The sequence below is a fragment of the Dipodomys spectabilis genome, unplaced genomic scaffold (assembly GCF_019054845.1).
Source record: "Dipodomys spectabilis isolate Male_0828 unplaced genomic scaffold, ASM1905484v1 ptg000147l, whole genome shotgun sequence".
Taxonomy (NCBI): Eukaryota; Metazoa; Chordata; class Mammalia; order Rodentia; family Heteromyidae; genus Dipodomys; species Dipodomys spectabilis.
The window spans coordinates 3,199,802-3,217,874 of NW_024870824.1; the positions used below are offsets into that span (position 1 = coordinate 3,199,802).

General features: G+C 35.9%; 1 protein-coding gene across 1 annotated transcript in view; it reads right to left on the reverse strand.

The window, feature by feature from the left end:
- Positions 1-18,073, reverse strand: part of Tmem232 (transmembrane protein 232) — a 209,534-nt gene that overhangs the window by 67,945 nt on the left and 123,516 nt on the right. The gene's annotated exons all lie outside the window — the stretch shown is intronic.

Here is an 18,073-nt window from a genome sequence, read left to right on the forward strand (position 1 = left end):
TAAGAAACAGGAGGTGTGAAAGGTGTTATAGTAAATAGGATGTTGTGGGTTGTTTTGTGTTGTGTTTTATTGGAAATTGCTATTTGTCACATACACTGGCCACCTGCATGCGGCCCTTTCTGTGCACTGCCACCTGTGCATGGCTTCTTTGCTATAAAAGTCACGATGTGAAAGAACATGGGGCACAGTCACTGCAGCTAATAAAGACTCCTTGCCATTTTTATTTGGCAGATATATTTGCAGGAAATATATTTGTAGGAGCCAGGATTCTACAATATCTTATGAAAATGTTTTGACTAAAAAAAGTGACACCTTCCCATTGTTTGCAGGGCTCCTTGAAGAAAAACAATGTAGTAAAACTAGACTATTAGCAGCACCTACTGCAGATGACACAGGAGCAGAGAAAGAATCTGCCCTCTTTTGTACTAATGTGCATCAAATAGAAATGCTGAAGAAGCACTTGAACTAAAAATAAACCATTAACTAATGCATAAAAATCTTTGAATACAAAATATTGGCATCTAATCTAGATATTAATTAGCTTCTGGTTATAAAATAATTACAAACAGAAAGTAGAATGTAAATACTAATTAGTCTTATTATAATTAATCATTATACTTTATCCTGTGATAATGTTATAGAACCCTTAAGAGGCAATTGTAATGGCAATTATAGTGTAATCAAGGATTAAAACTTTTGAGTGCATACATTGAAAAGTTATTGGATAACTTGGTAAGAAAAACGTATTTCAAGAGTATAGCCTTAAATGCAATGCAGCATAAGTGACCATTTTAAGAATATAATTTGGCTCTGGTGGCTCACATCTATAATCCTAGCTACTAAGGAGGCTGAGATCTGAGGATTACAGGTCTAAACTAGCCCCGGCAGTATTATCTCCTATTAACCACCAGAAAACCAGAAGTAGCACTGTGACTCAAGTGGTAGAGTGCTTGCCTTGAGCTGAAGAGCTCAGGGACAGTGCCTAGGCCCAGAGTTCACAACTGACAATATATATGTGTGTATATATATATATGTGTGTGTGTATATATATATACATATATAATTTAAAGGCAGGAGAAAGAACTTGATGAACCTAAACTTGGCTATACCCACAGAATTCCATTTTATTGGATCACTAGCTTATGAGCCATCAAGGGTCTTCCTCAAAAATTTATCTGTTGAGGTCTCTAGGCATCCACACACAGTGAGACCAAAGGAGTATATTCTCAGGAAGGAAACACAAAAGTGCAATACCTATGTGCAACTAATCATATAAAATAATACTAGACATTATGTTGGAACTGAACTATACCACTTAAGGAAGTCAGGAAGGGAAACACTGTAGAGAATGAGGGAGGGGGTGACACTACTCAAAAGGAAATCCACTAGTTACTTGACTTACGTAACTGTAACCCCTCTATGCATCACTTTAACAATAAAATTTTAAAAATTAAAAAATTAAATAATTTTCCAGAAAAGAAATTTATCACAATGAACTTCAGGAATGGAAATAAAGTTTTCTTTTGTTGCTGATTTTGTTTCCTTTGTCTTATTTGCTCATTTATCTGATTATATGAGGGTAAGGGGAGGCATAGAAATGGTGGGAAAAGGGTGAACAGATGCAGCAGTGATGCTAGACACTATGTTAAAAATTAACTATACAGCTTGTGGGTGGAATTGGGAGGGGAAAACTGGGAGTGAGAGAAGGGATGATGTTGTCCAAAAAGAAATGTATTCTTTTATGTAACAGTAACCTGTTACATATGTAACAGTAACCTGTTACTTATGTAACAGTAACCTGTCTGTATATCACCTTTATAATGTCAATGAACAATGCATAAAAGTAAAAGTATGTAAATAAAAATGTTTTTTGACAAAAAAATGTTAACTGTTGAAAGAACTCAAAAACTCTCTTCTGAATCCAGTAAAGAGTTAAAAAGCTGTTTTGTGGAGAATAAGCACCGTTCTAAACGTAGAACTCCTCTTCCTTTAATCAACATTTGTCTTATAATCTGCTTTAAGAATGAAATAGGGTCCAAGCACTGGTGGCTCATACCTATATTCCTAGCTACACAGAAGGCTATGATCAAGAGGATCAAAGTTCAAAGCCAGCCCATGAAGAAAAGTCCATGAGACTCTATTTCCAATAACAACCAGCAAAAAACAGGGCTAGAGATGTGATTCAAGTGGTAGACCACCAGCTGAGCAAGTTTGAGGCTTTGAATTCAAGCCCTTGTATTAGTAAAAAAAATTATACAGGAAAGTAAATATTTATTCAGTTTCACTGAGCTTTTAATAGAGCTGTATTGAATTATTCTGCAACTAGTAGGGTAATCTGAGATCCCAAAGTAAAAAGGGCAAGCAATGGAAAATGAGTTCAGCATTTAAGTAGACATTAAAATAGATATTGTATTGCTAACTGTCGGAAATTTAGTGATAATAAGAAAAATGGATGCAACAGAAATATTTCAATCTATTATTATCTTTAATATGGTAAATATCATAATTGTAAAACATAATTACTACAGTTTATTTTTCTAAGATTGTTAGCAGTTTTTGTGTTTTTTTTGTTTTGTTATAAAAATCTTTGCTCTGTGTATGTGATTTTTCAAAACAAATTAAATATATGATAATACTTACATCAAAGAAAATACCTAAAATTAAAGACCAACTTCAACCATCTGACCTTTCAGGATTATTATAATTTCAAAATATTGACATAATTTTGTTAATACTCTGTTTTTCTTATTATACCAATGAATTGGTCAGATGTTGCCCCCATCAGGACAGAAATGGTTAGCAATGATGCCAGGGCTGAAATGATTTTCAAATCAAACAGCTGTAGAAACACATGCAAATTCCTGCCACTGGTTGGGCAGGACATTTTCCAGACCAGTTTTGAATTTTGCAAAGGAATCAGAACAAATGAGGTATATGTCAATCACTTCAGACTATATTCTTTCTCTTTGAAAGGTAAATTGGCTGTTGTCACTACCCTGATTAAAGCTATCCCTGAGCTGTGTACAGATAGTCATTTCTGTCTTAATCCTAGCTACTCCAGAGGCTGAGATATAAAGCCAGCCTGGAGAAAATCCTCCCAGAGACTTTAATCTCTAATTAATTAGCAAATAGCCTAAATGGAGGTGTGGCTTAAGTAGTAGAGTGCCAGTCTTGGGAATGAAAGCTAAATTAGCACAAGGCCTTGAGTTCAAGCCCTGGTACCAACCAGCAAAATAAACCAGACAAACAAATGAATAAAGCCTTCCAAGGACTTTGCTTTGCACTTTTTACTGGAACTCTTGCTTTGTACATAAAGATCCTGGCTGGTCTAGCTTCACTGTCAATCTTCTCTTCTTTTCTCTCCCCATTCCCAGTAGGTACACTGGGCACCATTTTATTGACCAAACTTGGTGAGCCTTGCACACCTTGTACTTTGCCTGTTACCTTACTCTATGTCTACTGCAAGCTGGAGATGCAGGTGGACCCATGTAGAGTTCTAGTTTTACTGCAGGCTTATTCTTTTCCTGTAGGTCTCCATCTTAAGTCACTTCCTCAAAGAGACTTTTTTGGTTGTCTGAAGTAGAATTTTCCAATTATTTTCAGATTATTATCACAGAGTTAATTTCACTGATGAGATTGAAGTCAATCTCCAATTATTTTATTTGCTTAAAAACTTAGCAGTCATCTATCTTTGATTCTAAACTATGTTAAATTTGACACAGTGTTAAGAACTACACAAATTTGGTCACCTCTGTCTCTAACATTTTGGAGAGTACATGGCCTACAATGACTTCAGTTTTGCTGAGATTTCTATTAGTTTGACAATTATTCGAAGGTTTGACAGAAGTAGACTTTTCTGTCTCAATGTTAAATTTATTTCCTTCTTTTTTTTCCATTCATGGGGCTTAAACTCTGGTCCTGAGCTCTGTCCCTCAGCTCTTCAGCTCAGGGCTAGTTAGTGCTCTACCACTTGAGCCACAGTGTCACTTCTGGCTTTCTGGTAGTTTATTGAAGATAAGAGTATCATGGGCTGGCTTTGAACTAGGATCCTCAGAACTCAGCCTCCTGAGTAGCTAAGATTGCAGGCGTGAACGACCAGCACCTGACTATTTCCTTCTTCTTCTTCTTCTTCTTCTTTTTTTTTTTTTGAACCATGGAAACAGCAGCAGCAGTGAGAAGTGGTTGGATTTTAACACTATGTGGAAGTAGACCGCTAGATTATCTGACTTATTGTGCATGGGATAGGAAGAATATAATCAAAGATTATTTCAATAGTTATATGTTAAATTTGAAGTATCTATGTGTCCATCTAAATAAAAATAAGTATGCTGGTAATTACATAACTGAGTACAGTATGGAAGGGAAAAATCAAGGACAACTAGAAACCAACATATACACATGTATCATTATAAACCATGCTAACTGGATTAATGGGATGATTTACTTTGTTCTTCATCTAGATGTTTCTGCAATGTATATCTAGAGGCCATATCACTCCAGTTTTCTTAGGCTGAAATTCTATTGTCAATTTGATCACTGTCTTTGTTCTTCATAAATTTATTTATCGTAGCTCTGAAATACAAAATCAGGCCTTAAATTTTACTGCTGAATTCATAATAAACATTTCTCCTTCATTTTATTTTTTGTTTTAAATACACTAATCTAAATATGTGCCAAATGGAGCTGTATGTCTTTTTTAGAGATAAATAATGACCTTCACTTCGTTGTACCCAAATCTATCGCCCTTGGAATAATCTAAGAACATGTGATAATTCATTTTTACATGTCCCCCTTTTTCTTTACTTGTTGTTTACAAGTCAAACAGTACATCCCTTGAAATATCTTGAAAATTTATTGACCGGACTAAATCAGGCAATCTGAAAGATGTAGAATTATAGAATACCAATCTAAAAATGGAAAAATTTAACATAGGTGCTTGGGTAGAGGAAAGTAGGATCCCTGTAAATCATAAATATTGAACTTTCTATGTGAGATGCTAATGGTAGTATAGAGGAGGGAAGAAGTGAAGCATTGAAGATATTAGCAAAATAACCCCTGTATAAGTCAGAGTTCCAATGATAAATCAAACTGATACAATGTGTGAGCATGTGTGTTTATAAAATGAGAAATCAGTTCAAGTAGTTATAGAGGCTGACAAGTCCCATGATGTGCAGTTGGCAAGCTGGAGTTGCAGGTAGGGTCGTGTAGAGTTCTAATTTTAGTGCAGAAGACTGAGAAACAGGATAGCTATCTGTATAAGTTCCAATATGTCAGCCTGCAGGCCCAGTCCCAAGAAGTTTCAATGTTAGTACAAATCTCAGAAGAGACTGAAGTTCTAGCTCAAGAAGTCAGGTAGGATCAGTTTTCCCTTACCTGCAGTAGTGTTTATTTCCTATTTAAGCCTTGGGCTGATTGGATGAGAGCCCTCAGACTAGAAGGCATTCCACTTTACCCAGCCTATTGATTTAAATGTGAATCTCATCCAATAGCAGACTTGTAGACACATACTCAATAATGCTTGATCAAATATTTAGATATCCTATGGCCCCAGTAAATTGACACATAAAATGAGCCATCTTGTTGCATGTTAACATGATTAGAAACTTATTTTCATACAGAAATCTCTGAAGACATTAGCTCAAAAAGATTAAAAAAAATGTAGATTACAGCCTCTTTTCTTCTGATCTAGTGGTTTGGTCTCTTCATTGGTAGAAATAAACTCCTAGCTCTTAGCCTTCACTCAAGTCCTTTCAGTGATTATGATGGTAATAAAGTAGAAAAACAAAGAAACACTACTAACCTGAGTTGCTCACACTGATTCCAGGTATAACATAAGGTCTGTAGTATCCAAGTTGACCTAAATAGGCAGGCTATGTTTTTGCAAAGCTAACCAGTCCTCTGTTCTTCTTTCTTTATCTTTCATCTTTTCTTTCATTCTTCCTTGCTTGCTTGCTTTCTTCCTACCTTCCTACCTTCCTACCTTCCTTCCTTCCTTCCTTCCTTCCTTCCTTCCTTCCTTCCTTCCTTCCTTCCTTCCTTCCTTCCTTTCTTGCTTTCTTGCTTTCTTTTCCTTTCTTCCTGTACCTATAAGTCTGTCCTCTTTTTGCTCTCTATCAGCTTTTTCTCTCTATCTCTGCCTCTCTTCTATCTCTTTTCTTTTCCTTTTTTGTGATATTATTCAAGGTTTTATCAAAAGTTTGGGCATGGAGAAGGCAGTAGTTATGGTGGGAAGTTTGAGAGGTGAAAGGAGTTAGTGCTTCTTACTTTTATGCCTAACTCAGAGTTACACATCTAATTCTTGATTTTTTTATCATTAATAGAAGAAAGATTGTTCTGAGTCATTGCTTCAATGATTCCCTGATAGTAATTTGTTTCCCTTCAAAACTATGCTAGCCATGTTAATCATCTGCAGTCTCAGGTATGCAAAAGATGTTAAATTGAGTGGTATTTTTCAGTCCTAAAATACAAGCATATGCATATATACATACATATGTAATACATTTTGTATGTGTATACACAATATGATTTAAAATGTGGGATGGTTGAGCTATAGAAGAAGGAGTAGGGCATAAAAATGTTGGAAGGTGAATAATTTTGAAATACTTGGGGCCTATGCACAAAGATCACATAAGGAAAAATCAAAATCCATTGCATAATAAAAGGGCAAAGAGGGATGTGGATACCAATAAAGGGGAGTAATCTATCTAAAGTATGTGTATGTATAAAGTGTCATGGCAATCCTCTTTGTATAATTAGAATACACTTACAGTGAATGAATGATAAGGATATATAACAGGTTCTGTTGGGAGGAGGATGCCAAAAAGAGGGAGACAGTGAACAAAGAAAGAGTGAAGGAGTGGGGCTGGGAAGGTGGCTCAGTGGTAGAGTGCTTGCCTTGTATGCATTAGGCCCTGTGTTCGATTCCTCAGCACCACATAAGCAGAAAAAGCTGGAAGTGGTGCTGTGGTAGAGCACTAGCCTTGAGCTGCAGAGCTGAGGAACAGTGCCCAGGCCCAGAGTTCAGGCCCCATGACCGATGGAAAAAAAAAAAGAATGAAGGAGGTAAATATGGTCAAAGTACTTCATGTACATGTATGATAACAGAACTATGACACCTGTTGGAACTGTTGGAACAAAACAGAAGAGGGAATGACAGAGAGTGAGTAAGGGGGTGAATTAGGAGACATTGTATGAATGTATAGATATGTCAGAATTAAGCCTCATTGCATTGTCAAGGTATACTAATTAAAAGTTATAGAAGAATTTAAATACAAAGAAATAGGCTGCTCTTTCCACCAGCTTTACAATTTTATTTTTGTTGACATTTTTATACTTGTGTATGTTTCATGGATGAATGTGTTTAAAAAATGATTGTCTCTCTAAGTCTTGTTATTTTCAAAATATGATTAAATTTGAGGCTGGGGATGTAGCTCAGTGGTAGCATATATACATATATATATATACATACAAATTAATACATTTGCGGACAATTTGCCCCTTAATATTTTACTTCTGAACAATATCTAAATTCAAATCACCTCGATAAACAATATTGGAATCAGCTGTCTACCTACTGGGTTGAAATATGACAATTATCCCACTCTTGTGGCTTGCCAAGAAAAGACAAGTCCTAAAGGGGGCTGGAGGGGTCTGAATTACTCACGTTCTCTGTCTACATCCATCAATTAACTGCTATCTTTTCCAACTCTCACTCATAGGGTAACATAATGCTGCAATTAAAAGTGAAACAAACCCTGTTTTCTGGTACGCGACTTGTTCAGCCACAGAACACAAAGTCACTGAGTCATTTCCATTTCTGATGACTAGAAACCCCATTGTATCTAGGTTGGATTACACACATCTTTGACTGTGGTAAAGAAAAAGTCTTCTGGAGGATTCTTTTGAGGGCTTCCATTTATATAGGTGCACTCTTTTCCAGTGCATAACATTCTGCCTCTATTTCCTTTAAAAAAGAAATTGTATGGTTTGTTTTCATATCCACCAGCCAAATGACCACTATTTTGAGTTTATTACATCAACAGACTTCTGAATATATCTGACAAGGTAACAATAAAAGTGAATTAAGAGATTAGCGTTACTAGTGTTACTGCTTTCTAGCTAGGAATAGAGAAATTTACAGCAATACCTCTCACATGTCAAATCCTGGTTTATATGTAATATCAAGGGATTCCTGGCACCCAGAATTTAAAGATTTTCACAACATTGGGGTAAAGAATGGGTTATTACATAGAAGTGAAAATAGAGGAAAGGAAGTTTTTAAGTTATTTTATGTGGATTTAAAAAAATCTTTTCAGATATGAATATGCTTGTCACAGCCTCTCCTGGCTTCCCAAATATATCCTTAATTTGTGGTTAATGTTTTGGCCCAACATGTTTGGAATTCTGCAACACAGTCAGGGCCATGAAAACATGTAGGTGGAATGCAGAGATCTTAGAAGTGCTTAAACAATGAGGCAGAAGATTTTGCCAGTAGATTTAGGAAGTTGCTGTTTGTTACCTCCATTTCTATGGCTACCTCCACCTCTGACATCTCACCTTCACTGCTACAGTACCTGACAGGCTGATGCAAATTCTTGAAATTCTTTAGTCTAGATTGAACATATTCACATTTGACTAGAATGCCTCAGAGATGGCCCAGGTTCTCAGAATGGGGTTGTCCTGCCCAGGCTAAGAGGCTGTGACACTATGATTATTCAGTAGCTTTTTCTCTCTTTGCCAAACAGGTTGTATGACAGAGTTGTATATGGGCTAAGTTGAGTTTTCTGTTTCTTATCCTTTGTGCATGGATATGAAGCAAACATGATTAGAATAAAGATAGGCATTTGGGAATTGTGAATGTGTGGATGTTGGATATTGTTTAATACATAGCCTTTAGGAAGAGACTTAAAAATAAAACATTGCTGCCTGCATCCTATGTTATTTTTAGTCCAACAGAAAAAAAAGGTAGCGAATCTATCATACATGACTTTCCCCCTAATGATTCACTTATCATAATCTCTCCTTCTTGATGTATGCTAATCCATGGTTGATTTGTCAGCCAGCTGAGCTAAGAATTCTGTGTGGCAATGCTGGTTTGCTTACATAAATGGTTTAGTCAAATTTCAGTTCTAAGATAAGCTTTTTCTTTTAAGTAATTTTAAATAGAAAAAAAAAAAAGAAAGAAAACCACTTGACATTAGTTCTGGCTCAACAAGACTCAGGTTAGTGAACTATTGTGAACAGCCAAGAATTTAGTGACATATCACTTCAGAGATGATGGATGTTCGGCAATTACTGATCTTATATTGCACTGACAGACTTGGCATTGAAAGTGGAACCCATTCAGAATGATAAATGGATATGGCAATTTATTAAAGATAGAAGGCATGATTAGAGTTGGCTAGGGATGCATTCTTTTTAAAAGGAATAGGAGAATCAAACAAAACAAAAAACTAATAAAAAGGAAATTTAGAATATGAGAATTAAAGTATGGAGAAGAAAGCGCTATCTGCAGCATATTAAATCTATTTAATGGAGAAATTTTGGAAATTTATAAGCCACCTCGCTGGGGAAAATGAAGACATGCACAAAACAGTGTTCATATATTTCCGGCTTCATCTACAATTCTCTTGCTAGATTTCTGTTTGCCTCTTCTTCTGTTCATTAGCCTTCCCTCTCCATGACTGTGCTACAAAGCATCTGAACACCTCTAGTTTTACTGCATTCCTTAGCTGGAGCATTTTAACAGATATTCTGTTTAATTTCTGTGCATTTTCCCCTTCCTCAAATAAAAATAGAATGGAGGGGTTAAAAGTGTAATCGAAAGAAAGTAATCCCCTAAATGCACATCTCTGTGACTGTTTTGTTGGATAATCTATACCACTGTAATGGTATATACCGTTAACAAATCATATTTTCCCATTTCTTTATCATGCATGAATAGTGAAAGGGTGTTTCAATGTAATAATTTCATCGATGTGTATGACGTTTAATTCAAAACTTCACCTCTTCTACAGCTTTCCCTTAAGCTCTCTCCTTCTCCCTTGCCTGTCAAAAAATCATTCTGGGTTTCATTATCCTTCCATCCTCTTTACTTCCACTCCTTTCTCCTTCCCTCCTCCCACTAATTCCCTAGTCTCCCTTTACACTCTTATCACGAGTTCTAGATTCCACATATGAATGAAATAATAAGTGATATCTGTATTTTTGACCTTGGCTTATTTCATTCAATATGATGATCTCCAGTTCCTCCTATTTACCCACAAATGACATAATTCCATTCTCTTTCCTTCCTTCCTTCCTTCCATTCTTTTTTTGTTATTCTTGGAATTGAATCCAGGACTTCTTGATTGTTAGACAAGCACTCTGCCACTTGTACAATACACTATATTATTGTTCTTCCCAACTGATGGATCTTGCCTACAAACTAAAAGTTCATCACTGGTTTTGCACTAAATGATTCATTAAATTTTGTTCCCCTGTCAGGTTGTATAAAGCTGCTGAAATCATTTGGTGCACGACAGAATACATATATTTTCTTCTTGTCAGCCGCCTGCAGCCTGTCTGCCTGTGTTGATAATTGTGTATGACTCATAAATGTTATTATAAATATACAAATGGTCCTGGGAAGAATTAAGGTTATCTGTCCTTGTTTTATTGATTTTTTTCATGAATCTGAAACTTTAACTTCTGCAAGAGTGACTCCTTGATGTCACCTACATGCATTCAGCAGATTTTCTGCACAGAGATACTCAAAGAGTGAGATTCTACTGCTGTCTTGCAGGTTACTCAGAACAGTATTGCTTATCTATTCTCAAAATCAACTCTATATACTTAATTTTTAGAAAAGCACTATTGTAATTTTAGGTTTTCATAGCTTTCTACAAATATTTATATTTCCAAGATTTTTTTATGCCAGGCCTAGGGCTTGAACACAGGGCCTGGGCAATGTCCCTGGTTAGGACTCTATTATTTGAGCCAGAGTTCTACTTCCAGATGTTTGTGTTTAATTGGAGCTAAAAGTCCCATGGACTTTCCTGCCCAGACTAGCTTCAAACTTCCCCCACAGATCTCATCCACCTGAGTAGTTAGGATTTTGGCATGAGCTGTCAGTGCCCAGAAAGATATACATACATACATACATACATACATACATACATACATACATACATACATACATACATATGTATATATATGTATGTAGTTTTCTTTTTATTAAATTAATTTTAAGGGCTGAGAATGTGGCCTAATGGTAAAGTGCTCACCTAGCATGCATGAAGCCGTGAGTTAGATTCCTTTACCATATAAACAGAAAAGGCTGGAAGTGGTGCTGTGATTCAAGTGTTAGAATGCTAGCCTTTAGGAAAAAAGCTCAGGGAAGGCACCTAAGCCCTGAGAAGCCCTGAGTTCAAGCCCCAGGACTGACAAAAAATTAACTTCTTGTCATTTAACAAAATAGTTTTTGATCAATGTCACCCTTTCAACGTTCTCATCATCCCTTCCCTACACATCTCCTACCTTTATTGATTTCTTGACTGCATTCTCCCCCTCTTGTCCTGTTCATCTACCTCTTTCCTCTTGACTCTACCCCCACCCCTTTCAAGTACTCTTTCCCTGGTGTTCATTTTCTTGAGCTCTGACTTTGCCTTTCTAAGGAATTACGTTGAATTCTCCCTTGAGTCTACACTGGTTCAGTTAATACATATGTATATACTTCCATGCCACCTAACGTATTTACTTATAAGTTTAAAAACTAACTCTAGCTCCTCACTAAATCCTCAAGGAGTTCTTCTTACCCGTTCAGTGTTCCTAAGGTCTTCTTTGTCATACGACTTTTATCATTCCACTTTTCTTCAAAACATTGATGGTGGCATTCCTCAAAGTTCCACCGCCCCTCCCCCCCTTCCCTCATCTCACTCTTTGTACCTACCAAGCACACGTTTGTGTTCCATACTTTGGCCATGAAAGTCATCCCAACGACTCACAGACCACATTTTCTTTCTGAACTACAAAGCTGGGAAAATCAGTGTACTTGATATTTCCCCTGACAGAACTCAAATTCAATATACCCACAACTGTCTCTGAGTAACTAGAATGACAAGGAGTGAGCCACCAGTGCCCAGCTTTGTGTGTCCCGTTCCAAATCTCTCTACTCTCAAATGACATGTACATGACCTTATCCTCTCCTCAGGACACTTCTCACTATTGATAGTGCCATGAAACTCTCTTTCTTCACACTGATCTTTCCTGATTTAACACATATATGAGATTTTTGCATGTATATATAAAGGCTATCTTCTAAATTTGATTGCAAGTTACAGTAGGAAATAACTACAACTATTTTTGTTAAGTATTTTATCTGAGATAATCAACAGATGATAGTCAAATAAATAAATGAGGATATGAAAACAATTATTGGAGTGCCGAAGTTACAAATGTCTTTTGCTGAACATATATGTTTAGTGTCATGAGCCATAATTCTCAATATCAGAAACTATCCATAGGACTAGTTTATTTTGCTTTATATTCCCAGTGCCTACACACAAAAACATTAACTAATGCCTTCTAAAAGAATACACAAGTTCTGCTTTTTGCTTAACATTTAAGTCTCTATCAAGGGATCTCCGTAAGAGGGCTAGCTTATTTGGAAAGCACATTTGCCCTAACAGGAAGACAGATCCATGAGAGTACTTGCAATTGAATGCTAAGGTTTTACAGAGTTCATATGCCTGAGCTCATGAAAATGCTATTTGGAAGTTGGGGAAGAATGAGTCCTTTAACCAACTGATTCATATTTCCTGAGAGTAGGACAGTTATACCAATTTAAGTAATGTCATATCCACATTTACATTCTGTTTCAGCATGCAGTATGTTTGTCAACTATTGAATACATTCCATCACAAGCTGAACTGCCCTTTTCTTCAAAAGAGCAAAGAGCACATGAAAAATGACACACAAAACAAAAAACATGGAGATTTTGCTTTTTCTTTGTTATATTACTGTTATGTTCCCACAGGGCTGTCATTTTTATTTTAGTTAATCTGTATTTGAAATATAAAATTCTTTTAGTGTACCAAGATTATTTTAATGCCTGTGTCACTTAAAATAATTCTATAACAGATTGTGTCATTGTAAATAAAAAATCCTAGGGTTATGATGATATTGAAGACAGAGATAAGGCTCTGAGCCCACTGATGGAAAGTTCCTGTTAAGATCAAAGCTCTTCCCTTTGGGGAATGGGAAGGAATGAAAGAATAGGAGATGAACCACAAAGATGGGGCATGACCTATCTCTAAGCCAAGATTGCAATAAACTGGGACACATACTGGAAGTGGATATTTGAAGCACAGTTCTGTCACTGGCAATTGAATTTCACCACTGAGCTTCCAATTGTACTCAGTCCCAGCAAAAGCAAAAGCAAAGAAATGGAACTACATCAAACTGAAAAACTCTGCCACAGGGAATAGGCCAAACAACAAAGTGAATTGCAAGCCAGTGCAATGGGAGAAATATTTCACAAATTATATATGTAATATGGGCTTAATATCTAAAACATGTGGTGAACTTAATACAACTCTGTATCAACTCTTATTTTACAAAGTTAAAAACACCAAATGGCTTGCTTATTGGCAAATGAATTAATCATACATTTTCCTAAAGTCATCCAAATGGCCAAAAGGTTAAGTATAAAGTTCTCAGCATTACTGAATAGGAAAATGCAGATCAGACCCATGATACCAAATAAACTCAGAACTGCAAGGATGGCTACTATCAAAATGTCGGACAATACATATCGGTGAAATTGTGGGTACTGAGGCTTCAATTCAGATTTCTGGGCACTATCCCTTAGTTTCTTTCATTCAAAGTTGGTGCTCTAACACTTGAGAAAAAGCTTGTTTCTGCTTTTTGGTGGATAATTGGATAAAAGTCTTATAGACTTTCCTACCCAGTTTGACTTTCAAACATGATCCTTAGCTCTCAACATCCTGAGTAGCTAGGCTTATTGATGTGAGCCACTGGTATATGGTGACATTCCTCAAATATGAAAAATGGAACTAGGACATGATCTAGCAACCACACCTTTTAGTTATATATCCAATTGGAATACATCATTGTGCCAATCATCATTTTAAATAAAACAAGTCAGACTCACAAAGACTAATATTGCATATTTTCTCTATCGGTAATGTAAATTTTAAAAAAAACACAGACAAAAAATTAGAATGGGGACTCTTTGGAAAGGATTGGACCATCAGGATCTAGGAGGAGAAATATGCAAGGACAATAGGGGTGGACAAACAGTACCAAAGTGTGAGATATATATATATATATATATATATGAAAAGGTTATAATAAAACCTTCTATCTTTATAACTAATATATGCTAGTAAAAGAAGTATAAAAATATCTACTTGTTGAAGATATATTTGTTCCCAGTCTAGAAGCTTTAATGTTTTATATGTTTGACTTCAGTTAATAACCTAACAGATTTGTCAATATTCACACATTTTACAGGGCCTCTAGAAATAAGAACTCATCTCTAAAGAATCACAGAATTTTATTTATATATCTATCTTATTTACTTCTTTGTTTGTATGTCAGTACTGGGGTCTTAACTCAGGGAATTTTACTTGCTTAGCTTGCTCTCCCAATTCTTCCACACCTCTAGCCCATTTTGCTAGTTATTTTGGAGAAGTAGCTTAGAGAACATTTTTGCCCAGGTTGATATTGAGTTGTGATCTTCCTAATCTTAACCTTCTGAAAAGCTAGGAACTAGTGCTGAGATCCATTGATTTTTTTTTTAACTCTCTCCAGCTAGTAACTGTGATTAGCAATACTGACTAATTGACATTATTAACTTTACTCTGCCATGGGAAGTCTCATCACCATTACTTTTAAATGTATATATGATGGAGTACAAACAAATATATGCATGGCTTTTAAACTAAATAGCGAGGAGCAAGAGGAAAGAAATATATAAGAGGAAATGTAATCACTATGAAACTCTATGTTCTCTTCGAAAATTACTAGTAACATTTCCCACATTTAAAAAGTGTAGGCACAAAATAATATGCTGCTTTCTGCTTATTGTTTATCAAAATCTTGCCAAAATAAAAATTAAGTTTGCATTCCAAAAAAGTATTTAACTAAATGTACTAAATTACAAAACAAAAGGATAAGCAATGAACATTCCAGTTCCTTTATATACTTTTTTCCCTTCTATCCTCCTGAGAAGCCTGGGAACATTGTATAGTTTTTTAAATTATTAAAGATTAAACAGTTAAGGCTCAGAGAAGTTAAGTAACTTATAGTAAGAGAAAAATAGTAAGAACTGTAAGATAAACATATTTTATATTATTTGAAGAAGTTAGAATTATAAATAGTTATCAAATGGTTATACTCATTTTGCTATTAATTATTGTTGCTAATCACTTACACTACCTAATTTGCAAATTAAAATTCCATGGAATGAATATATGCAATAGAGAAAATAGTACATTTAATGCTCTGTATTATCTAGGGTTGTAGGTACTTCTAGTTTTTTTTCACTTTGGTTCTTATGCTACATTTAGTATTTTACCTCAAACAGGATGGTATAGACACAAAAACTGAGTGCTGATTGCTCATACCTGCAATTGTACTTACTCTGGAGGTTGAGATATGTAGAATCATAATTTTTTTTAATAAGTTTTTTATTGTGAAAATACAGAGGGGTTACAGCTACATGAGCAAGGTAATGAGTACATTTCCCATCAAGCATTGTTGCCTCCTCCTTTGCTTTTCCCCTACCATCCCTTCCCTCCTACCTCCACAACTATACTCCCCACATACACACACACACACCTAAATTGTAAAGTTCGCTTTTCAGCATAGTATATTATACATCTCATTGTTACAATGGGTTAACTTGTATCCCTATTTAAACACTTTGTTTTTTCCCTTCCCCTCCCCAAATTAAACTGATATCAAATACAGTGAAAACAGGGGTTATGCCATGGGGGAGGAACATACAAAGCAACAAAAAAAATCACATGGTACAGTATAAATACATTAGAAACAATAGCAAGAAAGAAAAAACCACTTGTGTCCTTATCTTGGGGTTTATTTCACTTAACATCATCTTCTCTGGTCATATGTACATAGCTTTTGACCTTTTCTGCTTGTCCCAGACATATACTAGTTATTGCAAATTGGGAAACCATGGGACCTATGTTTCTTTGGGGCTGGCTGACTTCATTTAATATAATTTTTTCCAAGTCTAGGAATAGCAGATTTTAAAAATAAAAAAATGTGGTCAAAGAGATATTCTCATAAATATTCACTGTAGCATGAAGCATTGGAAACAACCTAAATGTCTGACACTAGAGAGCAGCTAAATAAACGATGAGTGGAGAGCGACAATGCTACTCCATAGTCTTGTCTCACTTTACAGATAAGGTGACTTGTGCTCATCTCCCATTTGGGAAGCACTGGCAGGGGAGATGTACTAAACCACTCCTTTGCTCTTTCTTATTTCTTTCCTGGAAAGAAATGGCTTGTTTTATTTGAGAGAATATCATCTCCATTGGAACATAAGCTACACGGGTGGGATGGTAGGATCATAATTTGAAACCAGCCAAAACAGAAAAGTCCATAAGATCCTGCACAACTCAAATGTAAGGTCCTAAGTTCAAATTGTAATACTAGCAAAAACAGGACAAAAAGACCATAGGAATAAAATAGAGATTCCAGAAGTAAACACATTCATCTACAGAAAGCTGATTTGTGACAATACTAAATATATACATTGAGGAAAGTATAGGCTCTTCCAAAATGGGTACTACAAAACTAAATATCCAAATGCAGAAGACTGAAATTTGAGTCATCTTGTATATAAGAAAATTCAGTGTTTTTAAAGATCTAAATGAGCTACCTAAAACTATGAAACTGCTAGAAAAAAGGAGAAACACTTTAAGACTATTGCTATAGAAAATATTTTTTTATACAACACCAAAATCACAAATTGAACTTAACACTCTAAATGCAGGGAAAGCAATTAAAAAAGAGAAGAGAAAAACCACAGAATGAAAGAAAATATCTGCAAGCTATTCACCTCATAGAGAATTAATATCCAGAAATATATAAAAAAACAGAAAATTCTTAACAAAACTAATTAACCTAATTAGAATAGAAAAGATGCTTCTTAAAAGAAGAAATATAAGGGCTGGAAGGTGGTTCAGTGGTAGAGTGCTTGCCTTGCATGCATGAGGCTCTGGGTTTGATTTCCCAGCACCACATAAGCAAAAAGAAAAAAAGCCAGAAGTGGCGCTGTGGCTCAAGTGGTAGAGCGCTAGCCTTGAGCTGAAGAGCTGAGGGACAGCGCCCAGGCCCAGAGTTCAAGCCCCATGACCAGACCCCCCCCCCAAAAAAAAAAGAAGCAGAAGAAGAAATATAAATGGATAACATGTATATGAAAACATACTTAATGTAATTACCCATTATGGAGATGCAAAGCAAAACCAAAATGAAATATCTCAGACCAGTCAGAATGGCTGTACCAAAAAGAAAAAAAAAAATTCTTCTAGACAGCAATTTATTATCTACAACTAAAGGTCCTAAGAGTTTCTCACCAGGTGAAGTTTCTTCTAATCAGAATTTGCCAAAGTTCCCACATTTCCATCCTTTTCTAAGTGCTCGTGACTCTGAGATGTTGGCATTCCCGTTGTCCTCAACACAGTTGATACCTGACCTTAGGTACCTGGGCACCATGTCACACACCTCTGATCCCAGCACTCCAGAGGCTAGGCCTGAGTTTGAGACCAGCCTTTTCTACCAAGAGAGTTGCCAATGAGCCATGAACATTTATTTCTCCACTGAGAAGTGTTTCCCACTTAACAGGAAGGCAAAGCAGCGGCCAGATAGTGTCATTTTCCTGAAAACACAACCCCAGGGAATGTACAAATGTTTCCCAAGGCTCTGACATCCCCATCAGTGAGATGATGAGAAACGGAAACTATACTGCATTTTAGTCACCATTGGTTTCTATGTCTCTTCAATAAGCTTATGCCTTTACCTGTCTCATGAGACAATACAG